The following is a 19,186-nucleotide window of genomic DNA, read 5'->3' as shown; positions in this document are numbered from 1 at the left end:
CCACATGCAGCTCCAGCAGGAGGAACATGGTCAAGCGGAGCCAGAGCATGAAGTGGCGGGTCAGGAGGAGAGACCCAGACAACTGGATTGACCCTCCTGACCTAGGGTTTATTGTGGAAGAGCCTCCTATTTATAAATGAGTGACAGGCAATGCTGTGCACGTCTGCACGTGTCCCAAGATCTGGTACATCACGTATGCCACATTCTTCATGAAGACCTGACACCACGTGGAGTTGGAGGGTATCCCCTGCCAGTAGCTTTGAAGGTGACCGCAGTGCTCAATTTCTTTATCGCTGGCTCTTTCCAAAGATCAACAGGGGACCTGCGCAGCATCTCTCAGTCTGCAACACATCGATGCATAAAGAAGGTCACAGGTTACAGGAAGGCCCATCACTATGTCAGGTTTTCTCTGGACGAAGACAGCCAGTCTGCGAAATTCGCCGGCTTCACCGCCATTTCAGGCTTCCCCAGAGCGCAGGGTACAATAGACTGCACCCATGTGGCTGTACGGGTTCCATGCAGCAGGCTCTAATGTTTATAAAACACAAGGGCTATCATTCCATTAATGTACAACTGGTATGTAATCACCGGAAGCACATACTGCACATTTGTGCACTGTACTCTGGGAGTTACCATGACTCCTATGTCCTGAATCACTCCGAGGTGCCTGAGAATTTCGAGGGGCCATTACATCTGCAGGGGTGGCTGCTTAGGGATCAGGGGTGCCCACTGAAATGCTGGTTAATGATACCAGTGCGTCACCCTCAGAGTCGTTCTGAGGAGATGTACAATGCTGCTCACAGGTCCACATGCTCCCTTACAGAACAGACCATAGCGCTTCTGAAGATGCGTTTCAGATGCTTGGACCACTCAGGTGGTTCACTCCAATACACTCCTGACAGGGTTTCCCATATCACCGCAGTGTGTTGTGCCCTTCACGGTCTGGCTATGCAAAGAGATGGACCCCCTGCCAGAGAATGAACTGGAGGAAGATGAGAGCTCATCGAAGGATGAAGACCTGAAGGCCCAGGAACCTCAGGAGGCTGCTGAGGGTCAGTATGAGCGCGATCACGCCATGGAGGAAGGAAGACGTGGGAGACGTTTCCGTGATACGTTAATCACTGACAGATTGCAGAGGAGTAAAGTTAAGTGAGGAAATAGGGCCTCATCTCTCCTAACCCTCAATGGCATCTTATTTCAACTCAGGGGATGTCCACCCACTTGCAGCAAGGGCGAGTCCCACATTCACAATGGTGCTTTCTGGCCTCATGAATCATCAGGCTATGATCTTTGCTTTGGTCCATGGGACCCTGTGAGTGAGCTCACTCTGGGAACTGAGAGTCCACTTAGGAACAAGAGCGATGTGAGAGAAAACTTGAAGCCTTCACCGCCATCTAACAATGCAAACACTGCTGTGACTGAGATGTGGACATGCTCGGGATCTCCTCCTCCTGTGCACGTCTTTTCTTCTGACACTACCACTGAGGAGACACAAATACTGCTAGATTATCAATGCTGATGAGCTGCCCTCATTCAATGGTGTTCCTTGAAGAAGGGTTAGAAACGCTTACATCACACATTTCCAATAAAGATTTAAACACATCTCCCTGACATCACACAAGAGGTGCAGAGACTAGTTCAACTGAGGTTGACATCACAGGAATGTGAATCTCACAATGGGACACTATCACTGAGTGAGAGGAAGACTAAACCTCAATCAGAGGATTCCAAAGTACAAAATCACAACACCTTCAGTTGACAGGAATATTCATAATGTATTAACAAGAGTATAATTTATTTCCATGTCTAGCACACCCGTGAGCCAAAAGCGACATCATATTTTTTTTAACTTTCCTAACTCTAGCGCTACACCTGGGTGCATCCCTGACATCCACAGCAGAGGTGGAGGCAGCCTGCTGACTGCTACATCCTGATGTCTGGGATGACCTTGGTGTTCCGAGGCCTGGAGGGCCCCGGCCTGATAAGGGTCATCTGCTCAGGGGCAGAAGTGCCCTCGGCAGCCTGAACAGCTGGATTAGATGGGGTCACAGGCAGAGGGGGCTGTGAGCAGCTGCACACCCTTGGAGTGTCCTGAGAGGAGGCCCCCAGGGTGTCCGGCTGACACTCATCCTCTGTATGGGTGCTTGAGGGCCCAGCCCTGACTCCTGCAGGGGATGGTGCACCTGGAGGGGGTCAAGGTGCCTCATCCCCATGTCACCTACATTCTGATGGTGTGCACCAGGCTGTCTGGCCATGGAATACAGGGCTGAATACCAATCCAGCAAGACCTGCTGGACCAAGGTCTCCATGGTGGTGGCCAGCCTTCCCATGTAGACGTGTAATTTAAAGGGATAGGTCATGGCAGGAGCATGCAAAGCTGTGGTGTGCTCCTCATGCTCCATGTGGGAAGCCGAGGACATTTCCAGTGCCCGGGACCACCATGTGTGCAGGAAATGTGTCCAGCTGCAGCTCCTGGAAGCTCAGGTTTCAGACTGGAAGAGCGGCTGGGGACACTGTAGAGCATCCATGAGTCTGAGAGCATCGTGGATAGCACGTTTAGAGAGGTGGTCACACCGCAGCTGAAGAGACTTTAGGAAGAAAGGAAATGGGTGACCACCAGGCAGTCTAAGAGAAACAGGCAGGTAGTTCAGGAGTCCCCTGGGGTCCCGCTTGCAAATCGGTATTCCATTTTGGAGGCTGATGAGGGCACTGGTTCCTCCAGGGAGTGCAGACAGAGCCAAGCTTCTGGCACCGCAAGCAGCCTGTCTGTACAGGAGGGGAGGAAGGGAGGAAGAGCAATAGTAATAGGGGATCCGATAGTCAGGGGAACAGATAGGCACTACTGTGACCGCCAACGTGACTCCAGGAGGGTATGTTGTCTCCCTGGTGCGGGTGTGGGGGTGGGCGTGGGGGTGGGTGCGGGGATGGGTGTGGGCATGAGGGAGGGGGTGGGGGTGGAAGTGGGAGTGGGTGCGGGGGTGGGTGTGCGCGTGAGGATGGTGGTGGGTGCGGGCATGAGGGTGGGGGTGGGGGTGGGAGTGGGGGTGGGTGTGGGGGTGGGTGTGGGCGTGGGAATGGGGTGGGTATTGGGGTGGGGGTGGGTCTGGGTGAGGCGGTGGGGGTGGGTGTGGGCGTGAGGGAGGGGGTGGGTGCAGGGGTGGGTGCAGGCATGTGTGGGGGTGGGGGTGGGGGGTGGGTGCGGGCATGGGGGAGGGGGTGGGGATGGATGTGAGGGTGGGCGTGGGCATGAGGGTGGGGGTGGGTGCGGGCGTGGGGGTGGGTGTGGGTGAGGGGGTGGGGCTGGGCGTGGGGGTGGGTGCAGGTGTGGGGCTGGGGGTGGGTGCAAGTGTGGGCGTGGGGGTGGGGGTTGGGGTGGGCATGGGCATGAGGGTGGGGGTGGGTGCAGGGGTGGGCATGAGGGTGAGGGTGGGGGTGGGGTGGGGGTGAGGGTGGGTGTGGGCGTGGGGGTGGGGGTGGGGGTGGGGGTTGGGGTGGGGGGTGGGTTTGGGGGTGGGGGTGGGCGAGCACTGAATGAAAGTTTCCTGAAGGCAGAGAGCTGTCTTATGGAGCTGAAGTCTTCCAAACAATTAAATAAAGATATTAAAATCCGGAAAAAAATGTCCACGCGTCAGATTCAGTCACCTGAAGATAAATGTGATGAAACTTTAGCCCATACATTTTTATTTTCTTTATCTAGTAAGGATGGGTTTGACGCATTGAGCAGTCGGATGATCCAGTCTTTGAGGTGGAATACTAGATAGGGGGATCCGTATGCAAACTGTTGAAAGCAGTCAGTTGTTGGTATTACTGGAGAAATGCCTGAAATTAGAGAGCCAAATAATGGAAATAAAAGTGAGGTGTAACAGTCAGGGGCAAGCGTTGGATGAGTATAAACCTAAACTAGTCGATAAAGAAGCTAAATCGATACAGAAAGAAGAAGAATGGGCAAACCTTTCCAGGGAAAAGGAAGGGCAAACTGCAGTCACAGGACACACTCTGGGTCAGCTCCAAGAGGAGAGGGAAGGGGGAAAGAAAGTCTGGGAAAATTATGCCACAGGAATTGACTGTTGAGCAGGAGAGGTGGCATATATTAAAAGCCAGAATGCGGAGGTGTGTGAAAGGTGGGGACTTTGAAAAAGTCAAATGAGGACCTCAGTCAGGAGTGTCAGAGGTTAGTTAGGGAAAAGGAGGATGTGACAGCAGCATTTAGAGTGCTGCAAAGAGAATGAGAGAGGAACAAGCCAAACATGCTGCTTGCTAGCAGGAGCTGGTTGCAGTACAATGTAAGCTACAGCAGCAGCGCAGGCTGTTCGGTGCATTGAGGGCACCAGACCACCATGAATTGGATAATTGTGGAATCCCTGAAGAGGAAGGGGAGGATAGTGATGGACAAATGAATGGTCGCTGACATGGAGACAAGGCAGGACAGTACCTGTGTAGCAGACTAGATAGCAAGCACTTGCTGCAGGCACACAAGAAGGGGCATAAGGACTCTTGGACAGACAGTTTACTCCCCATATGCTTCAGAGGAATTATAGAGGATGGTTAGTAACATTAAGAAATTGGAAAGAGGAGAAGAACCTTACGGCCACTTCCTGGAAGTTGGTTATCTTCTAGGATTACATAGATTAGATGAGAATGAAAAGAACAAATTGCTCTTATTTACTTTAGCTCTGGATGTTTGCCATGCTCTGCCTAGAGAAGCGAAGGTGGGGGTGTGGGGGAGGGGGGGGTGGTACATGGGAAGGGATGATTGGAGGCTATGGGCCTGACAAGGCCAAAGTCTCCCTTTGAGATGTTGGACCAAACTCAGCAGTGATTAGATGAGAGTCCAATTGCATTCGCAGACAAGCTGTGGGCTGTTCATACCAGAAGAAATATTGTAGTTAGTGCAGATTGAGACAACTTATTACTCACTGGCTCTGAATCTGAGTTAACTTTGTGCTACCAACAAAAAACGCTTGTTGGGGGGGGGGGAGGGATTTGCAGTTTTTGAAGATCAGCCTAGGACTGAGGAGGCAGTGGGACAAAAAAATGACCCTTTGTTTTGAGGGAGAAAATGGCTAGAGGTTACAGGGAAAAGGAGAAGGTGGAGGAGATGAGAGGGGAAAAGAGTGGAAGCAGGAAGGACCCTGCAAATGAAATAATGGCCTTAAGTGTTTGAATTGTGGACTTGCAGCCACTTTTGAAAAGATTGTAAACAGTCATTTAGAAAGGGAAATGAAAAGTACCCTGAGTGCTTGATTCAATATGTTGATGACCTATTACTGTTCACAGAGAGTGAGCAGGAACATTCTGCCTGCTTGACAGAGCTTTTATAGTTGCTAAAGAGAGCGGGACTGAAGGTGAACCCAAGAAAGTGTAGACAGGGGCGCGAGAAGTCCAGTTTCAGGGATTAGGACTTCAATTAGGAGAAAGAAGTATCAAGCAATCGAAGAGGGTGACAGTAGCCGAATTAGCCTGCCCTCCCTCAATGACTGCACTACCACTTTCCTTGGAGAGGATGGGTTATTGTAGTGAGTTCATTGAAGATTATGGGGCAAGTCAGCTGCGCTGCTAACCCTGTGGAAAAGGGGAGGGCCGTGGAATTGAACACCCCAATGTGGGGAGTCCTTTGCGGATCTGAAAAGGGATCTTCAGGGTGTGCTAGTTCTAGGAATGATCAGTCAGAAAAAGGGATTTGCTTTGGAAGTAGCGGTGATAAATGGATAGTACCAGAGATATGTCACCGTGAAATGATGGAATTGGTCCACGGAGGTCCAGGAGCGGGCCATCCAGGATCAGAAACCACTTGGGAAAGTTTACAGCATTTTGGATGGTGGACTGAGATGAGAAAGGGTGTGGAGGGTATGTGTCAGTGATGTTTGATCTGAGCTGTCAATAATCCTGATCCACAAAAGAGGAAGGCACCTATAGGACACAATAGGAGAATTGAGTGTCTGCGGCAAGGGATCCAAATTGATTTTATAGGGACCTTTACCTGGACGAAGAGGTGGAACAAATATTGCCTGGTACTGGTGGATAACTTCACCAAATGGGTAGAGCCATTTCCCTGCAAATCTGCAGCTGCTCTGTGGACAGCTAAGATATTGGTACAAGGAGTGTTTACAAAGTGGGATTTACCTCAAATTATGGAATCTGGTCAAGGAAGTCAGTTCAAAAGTCAGGTAATGCAGTTGCTAGGAATTGAAGGGAAACAACATGTGCCTTACAATCCACGATCATCCAGGATAGTGGAGTGCATGAATCGCATAATGGAAACAGCACTGAGGAAAGAGTTAATGGTCCAAGGGGGGAAATGGGATGAAATTCTACCGCTGATACTTATGAATGTCAGGGCAGAAAAGTCCAAGGAAACTGGATGAGTTGGTCTCATGGTCTCCCCATGAGTTGGTTGCAGGAAGACCTATGATAACACCCATATGGCTGTGTGTGCCCAGTTTAACTGAGAGACAGGTTAGAGAAGTTACTAAAGAATGGTTAGTCACAAACCTCCTACAGACCTTGCAGGATCTCACTATGGGGCTGCAGGAAACATAGGGAGGGCAATACACGAGAGTGGGATATAGGTCAGCAGGTTATGGTGCAAAATTCTGTAAGAGCTGGTCTGTTTGAATCCCTGTGTAAAGGATCGTAAAACATTGTGGATAAAGCCAGCCCATTGGTGTAACTCTTTCGAGTACAAACCCGTTTCCATCTGTTTCAGATGAAGTTACAGTGTTTCATAGTTTTGTCATTGTGAGATTTGAACTCTTGATACTCTTTTTGAGTAAACCTGTTTCCATTTGTTTCAGATGAAGTTACATTGTTTCATAGTTTGCCATTGTGAGATTTGAACTCTTGATCATGGGTTACAAACCCAGTACCATAACCACTTGGCTATTTAGGCCAAGCAGCCTAGTGGTGTATGCAGTCCAACTTCCTAAGTGGGTTAAGTGGTTTCATATCAATCAGGTGAAATTGTTTAAAAAGGAACATTTGCCAAAAGGGAAAGCCACCAGCATCAGATCCATGGACCCAATAGTATGGGATCCGGAAGAATCACCTTCAATGGTACGCCAGAGGAGGAGCTCAAGCTGGGAGCCAGCCCTGTCCATGAAGGCAAAACACCAGCAGAGGCATTGCATTGTGAAGACAGGACTTAACAGGAAAGGACTCAGATGATTCGCACACAGAATTGAGAGAGTAAATAGAAGCCACAGAAGAGAGAGGCAATGTTGTTAACCCTTAACTACTAACCTGTGTCCAAAAGAGAAGTTATACACATAGAGCTTGGTGTATTTTGTTTTATTTTTCAGAAAAATCTGGATGTGGGCCCAAACATTAAATATCAGCCACCAGTTAATAGGCATCCATATTCTGAAAGAGGTGACACCAGTGTATTTTAGTAATCCAGATTGGAAAGGCGATTTCTTTGATTGGTCCTATCTTAGTAACCATGATTTTTCTTTTGCAAAACTCCAAGTAATTCCTGGGGCGCCAGGGTGGGTATGCACGTGGGAATACCATGGAGGGATTAAAGGTGACTGTTCAGGCTCTCTTCAAGGAACATAACGAGTATGGCGAATAAAGGAAGGAAAAGGAGTATGTTTAATCTGTGAGTTTCAATGGAATATACTTATGTCAGAGCCTGAAACTACTCTGCCCCTTAGACTTTCTATATTTGTTGCTGTGAGACAAGTAAGGGGGGGTGGCAAATGAAAAAGGTGGGAAGTTATATCCAGGAGACAATCTGAGATAATGATGATGGGCCCACTTAATAATTACATCTAGTTATGTTGGTCCAAATGGGAAGGTAAATTCTGTTCAGGAAACTATATATTTCTTAGAGGGGGTGATGTCCCAGCAGAGTCAGCAAAAAGGGCAGTTCCTGAGCTGAAGTGTATATCTGACTCCACCATCCCTAGACAGAGAATGAACCAAGGGAAGGAGACTCCCAGCTTTTGGACCAAACTTATCCCATATGGCCCTGATGGTGATCGTAATTGTAAACAAGGAGACTCATAGGTTATGTTACAGTGGACAGCTCCACAGTGCGTTTTGAAGAACACATGTTGAGAACTCCTATGGGCAAGTGAATTGGATTGTCTGAAATACAGGGATGACCAAAAAATGGTTTGGTATTGATACCAAAGGGAAAGATGCTGTATCATAATGTACATCGTGAGGTGGTCAAGGCCAAAACACAAGTTATTGAGTTAGGACAAAAAATTAGACAGAGGATCAGATCACTGTTTCAAACTAAGGACATTCAGAAATAAGAGGGGGTTAATAAATGAATGTACTTGTTCCTGAAACAACCTTTTGTTTTACCCCAGAAGCACCTGTCAGAATTGGTGATTGAGAATTGATGAATATTTACCCTCACAATATTACAGAAATTTGTGTAAACAGTAGGATGAAAGGACAGGATTTAATATAGGAGCTTCTATGGTAAATAGCATAGATGTAGCCACACTAAATGGTGCATTTAAAAATTATAAAATATAACTGAAAAATATTCTCTGGGAAGGGAACACTAATCAGGACATTCAATTACAGGAAGATCAGCTAATGACAATTTGTTTGAAGGATATGGTGAGTGAATTAGAGAATCATTTAAAAACAATCAATTAATTCATCTGGGAAGACTGTAATGCTTCAATAGAAGTAACTCAAAATGATGTGTGTGCTATATACGGATCCTAGCTGGTGGAACAAGCTCGGGAATATAAGACAAATACATGAGGGTAAAGTCCCCTCATGGATCACTAATGAACATTTAACTTGCCTGTCAAATTATAAAAGTAGCATCACAGCCTGCCAACTCAGGGGATTGGTTCAGTCCTACCCCGTCCAGGCCATAGGTGAAACTACTAATTGGACTACCAATGGTTTAATTCTGTATCTACCAGTAGTAAATAGTGAGACAGGACTATTGCTAATATATCGGGAAGAAAATATAGGATTGATACGGAACAGCAGTCATATACAATATCACACTACCCATCCATTTGCTGTAAATTTGGGAGATTACATACAAGGCACTTGGCTGGAAGGGTGTAACATACGTAGAGAGTGATTGTGCGCCCGCACAAGATAAGGGGCCACCCTGAAGCAACATGTGGACTTAATCAAACACAAGCAAATTGTACAGTGGAAGCTGTTAGAGCTGATCTCAAGCTGACACAGATTACATGTGTAGGAGAGGGGGATTAAAGTGTTACCACTACAGAAAAGGAATATAATTATGGATATGAAAATCTATGCCCTGTTCTCGAAACGACCTTTTGTTTTACCCCAGAAATACCTGTCAGAATTGGTGGTTGAGAATTAATGAATATTTACCCTCACAATATCATAGACATTCATGTAATAGAGGATGAAAGGATGAATATGGAAGTTTGTGGAAACACTCGGTTATAATTTCCCACAACCGCCAGAACAACTAAAAGAATTGAGAGAGAGCATCTGCCAAATCCCCGTAAGTGTATTTTCTCATGCAGCAACATAATGAGTATATTAATAAAGAAACTGATTATATCAAAATGGCCACATGGTGAGAGGATTTATGGAAATGGGGCATGGATGTGAATATTCATCCATGTATTATGATTATATATATATATATATATATATAATCTATATATATATATATATATCACATGTATTCTTCTTTGTTCACTTACTGATAATTCTGTTTCTGCTAATTAATTGCTGTATACAGCGACACGTATCAATGGCTCCCCTCACGAGTAACTTGAGCTACAACTATCTTTTATTAATCAGAAGTTTTTTTTTTCTTCCTGCATTTGATGATCCCTGAGCTACAAGCCAGGACAATGAATAGTTTTACATGTATGGTGGTCAACCTGGTATGGAATCAGAAGATGGAGCTTGACTGATGGACATGCAACCTGATTGATGAAAGATGGGAGACACCATCAAAAGATGCGGAAACAACTCGAATATTGTGAAATCTGCAAAGCCTTGCAGTGCCTGTGAGGAGAATTGTTAAAGGACTCATGTTTTTCCAGGCTCATTGTTTTGAGAACACCTGACTAAAGTCTCCAAAGACTGGGATGGAGCCAGAAATTTGACTTAAAGGGACACTGCTTCCAGGATTTGGGGCTGCATTCTGAGTTGATTAGTCACTGACTGAAGACTATGGAGGAAGAGATTTCGGAGTAACTGGCTGAAGTGTCCTCCCCCATGTAAGGCTATTCAGAAACTTGGTAATGTAAGTACCAAGTGGAGTTTTATCAATTTAGCATCCTGCCGTGGAACAGACTAAGTCGGGGTTTTCCATTTTGGGGAGCTGTCGTGGAACAGACCAATTTGGGATTATTGTCTATGCTTTTAAAATATCTGTCTTTCGCCTTTCAATAAAGTTATCTTTCTTTCTTTCTTATTTCTTTCTTTTTATATTATAATTATAATTGTTATATCATTATTATTATAATCACCTTTATTCAATAAAATTGTTGTTTTAACACATTACTTAGCATTGTCACTCACTCCTATTACATCCAGAGTATGGCTCTGAACCTAAGTGAGACTCTACAAAGGACTCTACAAGGCACTCTCACATCCTTACACCTCTAACAACAGGGGTGGAAACAGGTGTGTTTGTCACCAGGATAATGACTGTGCTACTTTCACCATCCCTCTTTCCCACCAAGTCAATCATTCCTCTTAATCATAGAATCTTAGTATTATATCGAACAGAAAGAGGTCATTTGGCACATCATGTCTATGACTGGTCTTTGAAAGATCTATCTAATTAGTCCCACTACTCTCCTCTTTCCCCATGACCCTGTAATTTTTTTTTCCATTTTAAGTCTTTGTCCAATTTCCTTATCAAGGTTAGTATTGAATCTGCTTTCACCACTTCCCTTTGAGGTAGTGTTTTCTAGACCATAACAACATGCTGTGTTTTTTTAAAAAAGTTTCCTCTTGTAATCTCTGTTTTTTTTGCCAATTGCCTTAAATCTGTGCCTTCTGGTTACCAACTTGCTGCTGCTGGAAATAGCTTTTCCTTATTTCCCCTACTATCAGAACCCTTCATGATTTTGAGCAGCTCTATCAATTCTCCACTTAACCTTCTTTACTCTAAGGAAAACAGACCCATTTTCTCTAGTTTCCCCACATAACTGCAGTCTTTCATCTGGGGTACCATTCCAATAAATCCCCTCTGCGCCCTCTCCACATCCTTCCTAAGATATCCAAAAATTCACTGATAGGGAGAGCTGGGGGATTCTTCAATTGCTCTGCCTCTTCTATCTTTTAATGCATCCTATGATTCGGGCTTAGTGATCTTTAAGCTTGCTTTGCATCATTTTGTCACTGTGAGGTTCTAGGACACATAGCCATAATGCACAACACTGCAGGAGATGCACACCACAAAGTTATCTAACACCAGCTTCAGGGGGCACAGCCCAAAATACACAGAGCCTGAGCCTGGAATTCAAAATGCCATGTTATACACCTAATGGACACAGTAACAGAGAAGGGGACACACCCCAAGATGCACAACACAAACTACAGCTGTGAGATATGGAATTCCAGTTCTAAGGGCACATATCCCTGGATACACAGTGCCATATCCATGACCAATGACAGCGCACACAGCCCATGAAGCACAGTGCCCAATGCAACCTTTAGAAACTCCAGGGGGCACACCACAGCTGGCATTGGGTACCCTGTGCACATATTCCCAATACTCAATGCCAGCTATGGAGCATAAACTATAAGATTTACTGTGTCACAGCAAACATTTAAATATGCACTGTGCCAATAGCAGGACACACGCCTAAGATGCATAGCAGAGGGGGTAGACAATTCAAGATATGCTGCATCAGCCATAAGGGGCAATTTAACATACATAACTTCAACTTGGGGGTCTGCAGAACTGTGGTATGGGGTGGTTGTGATTTCATAGATCTGTCATTTTTTACTATATTAAATATAAGGGGAGCTAAGTGCATGGTAATTTTCCAACTAATGTAAAAATGTGAACACATGATGAAACTGTCATAATTTATTTATAATGTAGCAAATCTAATATTTTCCTTAAAGTAAAATAACTGAGATTCTTGCTCATAAAAATTGAACTAAAAATAATTGGACATTGTTTGGTGTTATAATATTCAAAAAGAGTTAGGAACTATATTGTTGTGCACATGTATGCAGAAGTATCCAGGATGCCACATCACTCACTACTGCACTGCAGTCTGTGTAGAGAACTAACAATGTATCATTGTGCAGCACATGGTGAGATCTGATAAATACATTCAATGTCAGCTCCAGCTTTTGTGTCTAAAAATGTGATATTTTAAACTTCTGGAAACCACAGGACATAACACGGGAAAAAAAAATCACAGATGCCACAAAATTGGGCTCTATATTTCTCATAGTCTTGGCACTGCAGGTGCCATTTTGGTACCAACATGGCATCCGTGCCATGCAGACAGATTTTCAGTGTGTCCTTCTCTGAATGTCACCTCTGTGAGGTTGATAAAAGTACTTGCCAGAAATATAGAGTAGTTATCCCTGTTGAAAGTTACTACTGAATGTGCTGCCACCACCCTTTCAGACAGTGCATTTCAGATCACAATAACTGGCTGTGTAAGAGGAAAATCTCTTCATCTTCCTTCTGGTTCTTTTGCCAATGACCTTAAGTCTGTGTCCTCTGGTAGTCAAGCCTCCTGTCAGTGGAAATAATTTCTCCCATTTTACTCTAACAAAAATGTCATTATGTCTATCATTGGATGTCTGAATTTGTTGATCTATTAGCATGCTTTCTCAGTTGCTCACCACTAACAAGATTAAGCAATATATCATTTTCCCCAGCAGTCTTTTCCTTTGAATATCTTGTATTGTTTTTTGGACATTAGAACAAGAGAGTCTTTGGGAGTGAGTCCATATCTGCAGGGGTTTAATTCCCAAACTTGTGTCAACAATTGGAGAACATTCCCACCAACCACTACCTGCGCAAGTCCAAAAGCCACTGTTCGGGGTCAACTACACACAACTGTAACATTTACTCCATGGAGCTATTTCCCTAAAGAACAATGCTCACTATGACACTCTGCTCTGAAGGGACAGCATTCTGTTGCAGATAAACATCAAATCTGTCATCGCAGCCAGGTATATACAAAAATGATTGTAAATGCAGACTCGTGGCTGACCAGTGGCAGGAGAGCTGAACCAGTTTGAAGTAACATCTCTCTATAACATCAATATTGATACCGCGCACAATGTCAAACATGTAGCGAGGAAACCAGCAGGTCTCAAAGACTAGGACCACTATCACAAGAAGGCAGAAGGTCCTTATCCTTCTTGTCTTGTCTTGTCTTGGGATTGAGTGCCCAAGGCAGGTGAGACCCAGGTTGTCAGGTAGGTCACAAGGATGACAATAAGGTCATCAGCAGCAGGCAGGCAGTGCATACTTGCTTCTCTTGGTCCTTCCACCATAGAACTCCTTGCAGATGATGACACACAACTCCTCCAGTTCCCGGTTATAGGTATGATCCATGGCAGGCACCACCAGGCAACATACGCTGAGCCAGATGAAGGGCATCAAGTAAGCACTGAGGTTGAAAGATGTGGCAGTGGATGGGGTAGACATTGTTCATGTATTGCTTTGAATATTGACATCTTTGGCTTCTGTATCTCTTTTGTCTCAAGTGGAACAGCCCATCTCTGCAATTGATAAAGTTGTCTTTAAAAAGATCAGTTTTCTCTTCCATGCTGAACTCTTCCGGGTGTTAGTTAGCTCAGTTGGCTGGACAGCTGGTCTCTAATGCAAAGTGATACCAACAGTGCAGGTTCAATTCCCATGCTGGCTGAAGTCATCCATGAAGGCCCTGCCTTCTCAGCCTCTACCTATTTCCTGAGGTGTGGTGACCCTCAGATTAAGCTCATCAGCAGCCATCTCTCTCTAATGAGAAAGCAGCCTATGGTACTCTGGGACTACAGTGATCTTCATTTCACTTCACTGGTTGATGATATTGGTAGCCAGGGTATAGATAGAATCACAGACCATTGCACATTGTATGAAGAGGAAGCAGTAGCATGTGGCACTGCCAAACAACCAGGGGCTCAAAGATGTAAACAAATCTCAGGTGGATGCAAACGGATCACATCAGGACATCCAAAGACACGAGGCTCCCAATCATAAAGTTGGTGACATTATGTATTTTCTTGATCCTGACGATCTCATAGGCCAAAAGGTGATTCCCAAGGATTCCTATGATCATAATAACTGAATACAGTTGGATTAGCAGAGCCTTTAATTGCTGGATTAACTGCAGCCCTTCAAAGTCTATGTTCATTGCATTGCCCCTGACCATGGTCTCAGAATCCACTGAAACAAATTCAGGGCATTCCCCTATTGGCCTGAGCCTGAATCTTCAGCAGAATCTTTCATCCCAGTTCCTGAAACAAAGTGCAAATACATACTTCCAACCTTGGCAAGATACAGGGCTCACAAAAAGAGTGTTGAGATAGAGAGGGCAAAGTTATATCTTGTCTGATGTAGCTGGTGATTAAACATTAAATGATGGTATCAGTATGTCAAAACATTAGCTATTACATTTGGAAGTGCTTCATTTGAGCGTTCTCAGACAAGGTAACTGTCTCCAACTGGCTCCTCCTGTATGTTTTATATTGACATTAATTATTGTGGCCGATGCCATGCTGCCATTTCACACTGTACAGACGCTCCTATCGTTCTAACCATCCTACTATTGCTGAGTTTGTCAGCCCTGTAGTATCAAACATGCACACCCTGAACGTGCAATGATCACCGGCTGAAGGGCACAGTGAAATATTAATTTTCATAAAAAAACCCCAAATCCACTTTGAGTTTCACTGCAAATTAGTTGCATTGACTTTCATCTTTTAAAAAAGCTTGTTGATATGGATTGATGAGTTTACATGGTCAAAGGAAATGATTTCAGGATTGAATGCAGGAGGGCATTGATCAATGGAGATTGGGGAATTCATTTTAATTCCGTTTTAGTTTTTTTCCCTAAATTGGTTGACGCTGCAATTCTTTAAGCTATCAAATGTTGTTTCTCTGTTCAGACAGGTAATTATATTGGAAATTAAATGGTTAGAAGCAAATTCCTAACAGCAAAACTAGCAGCACCAACTAATTTAAGAGCAGGTTGAAAAAAAATTCTTCTTTCATGAAATGTGGGTGTCGCTGGCAGGGCCAGGATTTTACTGGCCAAGTCCTGTATTGCTCTTGAACTGAGTGGCTTGCTCGACCATAGGACAGTTAAGAGTCAACCACTGTGGATCTGGAGTCACATGTAATTCCAGCCAGGTAATAATTTGGCAAATTTCCTTCCCCAAAGGGCATTAGTGAACCAGATGGGTTTTTGGGATAATCAATGATAGTTTTATGGTCACTATTATGAAGACTAGCTTTCGATTCAAGGTTTTAATAATTGAATTGGATTTGAATCTTTGTCCTCAGAGCATTAGCCTGGGCCTCGGGATTACTAGTGTAGCAGCATTACCACTTCGCCACCCTCTGTACAGTATGAACGGATAATGTGTCAGTGACCACACTACCAACAATGTCACTGGATGCAAAAACAGAAAATGCTGGAAAATCTCAGCAGGTCAACACGAACAAGTAACAGGTGGCACTTTTGGGGATGGGGCAGTGGGAAATAATATATAGAAAATGGGATATAAAAGGGCCCGAACAATCCCCATCCACCACCACTCTCTTCCATCTGGCTGATTTAGTTCTCTCACTGAACAATTTCTTCTTAAACTTGTCTCACTTGCTCCAAGTTAAAGGTATGGCTATGGGTACCTGCATGAGTCCCAGTTATGCCTCTCTCTTTATGGGGTATGTGGAACATTCTTTGTTCCAGTCCGACTCTGACCCCCTCCAACAACTCTTTTCTTGGTACATCAATGACTGCTTCGGTGCTGCTTCACGCTCTCGTCTAGACCTGGAAAAACTTGTCAGTTTTACTTCCAATTTCCACCCCTCCATCATTTTCACATGGTCCATCTCCAACATTTCCCTTCCCGTCCTTGACCTCTCTGTCTCAATTTCTGGTGATAGACTGTTCACCAATATTCATTACAAGCCTACCAATTCCCACAGCTACCTCAACTACAGCTCCTCACACCCCGCTTCCTGTAAGGACTCCATCCCATTCTCTCAGTTCCTTCACCTCCGTCGCATCTGTTCCGATGATGCTACTTTCCAAAATGACGGTCCTGACATGCCTTCTTTCCTTCTTGGCCAAGGTGGCCCCCAACGTCTGCCCCCTGACTGTGGTTGACAGGGCCCTCAACCGTGTCTGACCTATCTCCCATGCCTCTGCCCTCACCCCTTCCCCTCCCTCCCAGAACCATGATAGGGTCAGCTTTGTCCTCACTTTTCACCCCACCAGCCACTGCTTTCAAAGGATCATCCTCTGCCATTTCTGCCAAATCCAGCATGATACTACCACCAAACATATCTTCCCCTCACCCCCCTTGTTAGCATTCATTAAGGCCGTTCCCTCTGGGACATCCTGATCCACTCCTCCATCACCCTCAACACCTCATCCCCTTCCCACAGCATCTTTCCATGCAATCGCAGAAGGTGCAACACCTGCCCCTTTACCTTCTCCCTCCTCACCGTCCAAGGGCTCAAACACTCCTTTCAGGTGAAACAACACTTCACTTGCACCTCCTGCATTCTCTGCTCGCAAAGCAGTCTCCTTTACATTGGAAGACAAAAGGCAGGCTGGGTGACTGCTTTACGGAACACCTTCGGTCTGTCCGCAAGCATGACCCAGACCTTCCTGTCACTTGCCATTTTAACATTCCACCCTGCTCTCATGCCCACATGTCCATCCTTGGCCTGCTGCATTGTTCCAGTGAAGCTCAACACAAACTGGAGGAACAGCACCCCATCTTCCGACTAGGCACTTTACAGCCTTCCAGACTGAATATTGAGTTCAACAACTTCAAACCATGAACTCTTTCCTCTATCCTTACCCCCTTTTATAATCCCCTTTTTTCTACATTAATTATTATTTTTATCCACTTATTTGTATTAATTTATCCATGGTTTTATCCCCCTTTTTAACGCCCCCCTTCTATCCAATTTACTATCCTTTTTCCCCTACCAATGCCCCCTCCCCCCAACCTCTCCCCAAAAGGGCCATTTGTTATTTGTTCATGTTGTTTTTTTCATAGTGCTGGCCCTTATTCTACTATAATCACATTCTGCTTTCTTACCTTTACACCACTATCAGCACCTTTTTTAGCCCTCACCACTACCATTAACACCCCCTTTGTCCTTTAGTTCATGACATCTTTGTCAATCTCTCCTTTGCTTCCACCTATCACTGGTCTTCTATCCAGCTTTACCTGCTCCACCCCCTTGAACAGTAGAAATTTCATCACATTGCTACTTCTCTTTAGCTCTGAAGAAGGATCATACAGATTCGAAACTTTAATTCTGTTTCTCTCTCCACAGATGCTGCTAGACTTGCTGAATTTTTCCAGCATTTTCTGTTTCTGTTTCAGATTTCCAGCATCTGCAGTATTTTGCTTTTATGCCACTGGATGCTTTGGTTTTGATCTTACTGAATTCCCGAGTCTCTGAACTCAATCAATTAGAAAGCAGCATATGTAAGTCTGTTGCTCAAGAAAGGGAGGGAAAGAGAAAACAGCGAATGATAGGCCAGTCGGGAATAATAATAGAGAAAATGCTAGAATCTATTATTAAGGACATGATAACAGGAAACTTGTAAATGACATCATGTTAGGCAATATCCACATGGTTTTATGGAAGAGCAATCGTGTTCAATAATTGGATTAGAGTTTTTTTTCAAGAATGTAACTACAGCAGGGTAGATAAGGGGGAGATCAGTGGGTGTAGCATATTTGGATTTTCAGAAGGCATTTGGTTGGATGCCACATGAGAGGTTTTTACACAAGATTTAGTTTCATGGGACTGGGGGTTATGAATTATCAGCATATTGACCATTGGTTAAAGGACAGAAAACAGGTTGTAGGAATAAACAAGCCACTTTGGGAATGGCAGGGTTTAACTAGTGGACTGTGCAAGGTCAGTGCCTGGGCCTCAGCACAGGGTAAAACTAACTTTATAACTTTGTACCTATGACCGCGAGTCTTGCCCACCAAGATATAGATAGGCTATCAATTTAAATGGCAGATGATCATGTTCAGTACATATCAGAATTTCTGACCTGCATTTCCAAAACATTTGCCTGCTAAACAACAGTGACTACTTTTCAAAAATAATTCATTGGCTACAAAAGTGCTTGGGGATTTGAAAGTGCTCTATAAATGCAATTTCTTTCTCTCTGTCTTATACTATTTGGATATTCATGGATTGAAATATTTACTATTCATGATTCTGATGGGAATATGGGAATATCCTCATGTATGTAATTCATCGCTGCTAATGTACTTACGGCTTATGCAATTCGGGGAGAATTATTGATTGAGATGTAAATATTTATGGCTACACGCAATTTGGGGAGAATTACTGATTGAGATTGTAAATTATTCTGCAATTACACAGCCACAATTTATCTGCATAACATAATTCCTCTTAGCAAACAAAACATGTAATTCGTCCTTGATCCTGCGCAATTATTTCCGCTAACAAAGACAGTGCTTCTCTGAATAATTTTATTAAGCTCCTGTGATAAATCAAATTGGACTAAATATTATTGCTTGTTAATATTGGCATCTACAAATGAGTATTTTCCAACTCTTCTGCCCTCTCATTAAATCTTAATATATCCGTTAGCACATATTCCTAGTGGTAATTAGCTGTGAGTAGAGTTACTGAACTGTTGGTTCGTACAATATATCCTTTTGCACTGTGGAACAAAAATGCTGTTAAACCCACTCCACCATGGTCACAAATGTGAAAATTAAAGCAGATCCAGATCATTTGCAATGAAACTTGATTAGAAGCACAATAATACAAGGTGTTACTAATAGTTTGCTCTCTAGAAGGCAGGGATGATTGAACTGCTGCACCACTGCAAAGTTACTTTTTACATTTCTGACAACTTCAGTCAGATTGATTTTGGATACATTTCTTGCTGTGAAATCAGATTGCGAGGATAATACTATTTTAAGCCCAGTTTGGCCTGTTGCGTTGATGAGCACAACATGAAAAATAACTTACATTAAGCCATCA

This window comes from Carcharodon carcharias, chromosome 17 (genome assembly GCF_017639515.1).
Source record: "Carcharodon carcharias isolate sCarCar2 chromosome 17, sCarCar2.pri, whole genome shotgun sequence".
NCBI lineage: Eukaryota > Metazoa > Chordata > Chondrichthyes > Lamniformes > Lamnidae > Carcharodon > Carcharodon carcharias.
Note: the sequence above shows the minus strand (reverse complement) of the source record.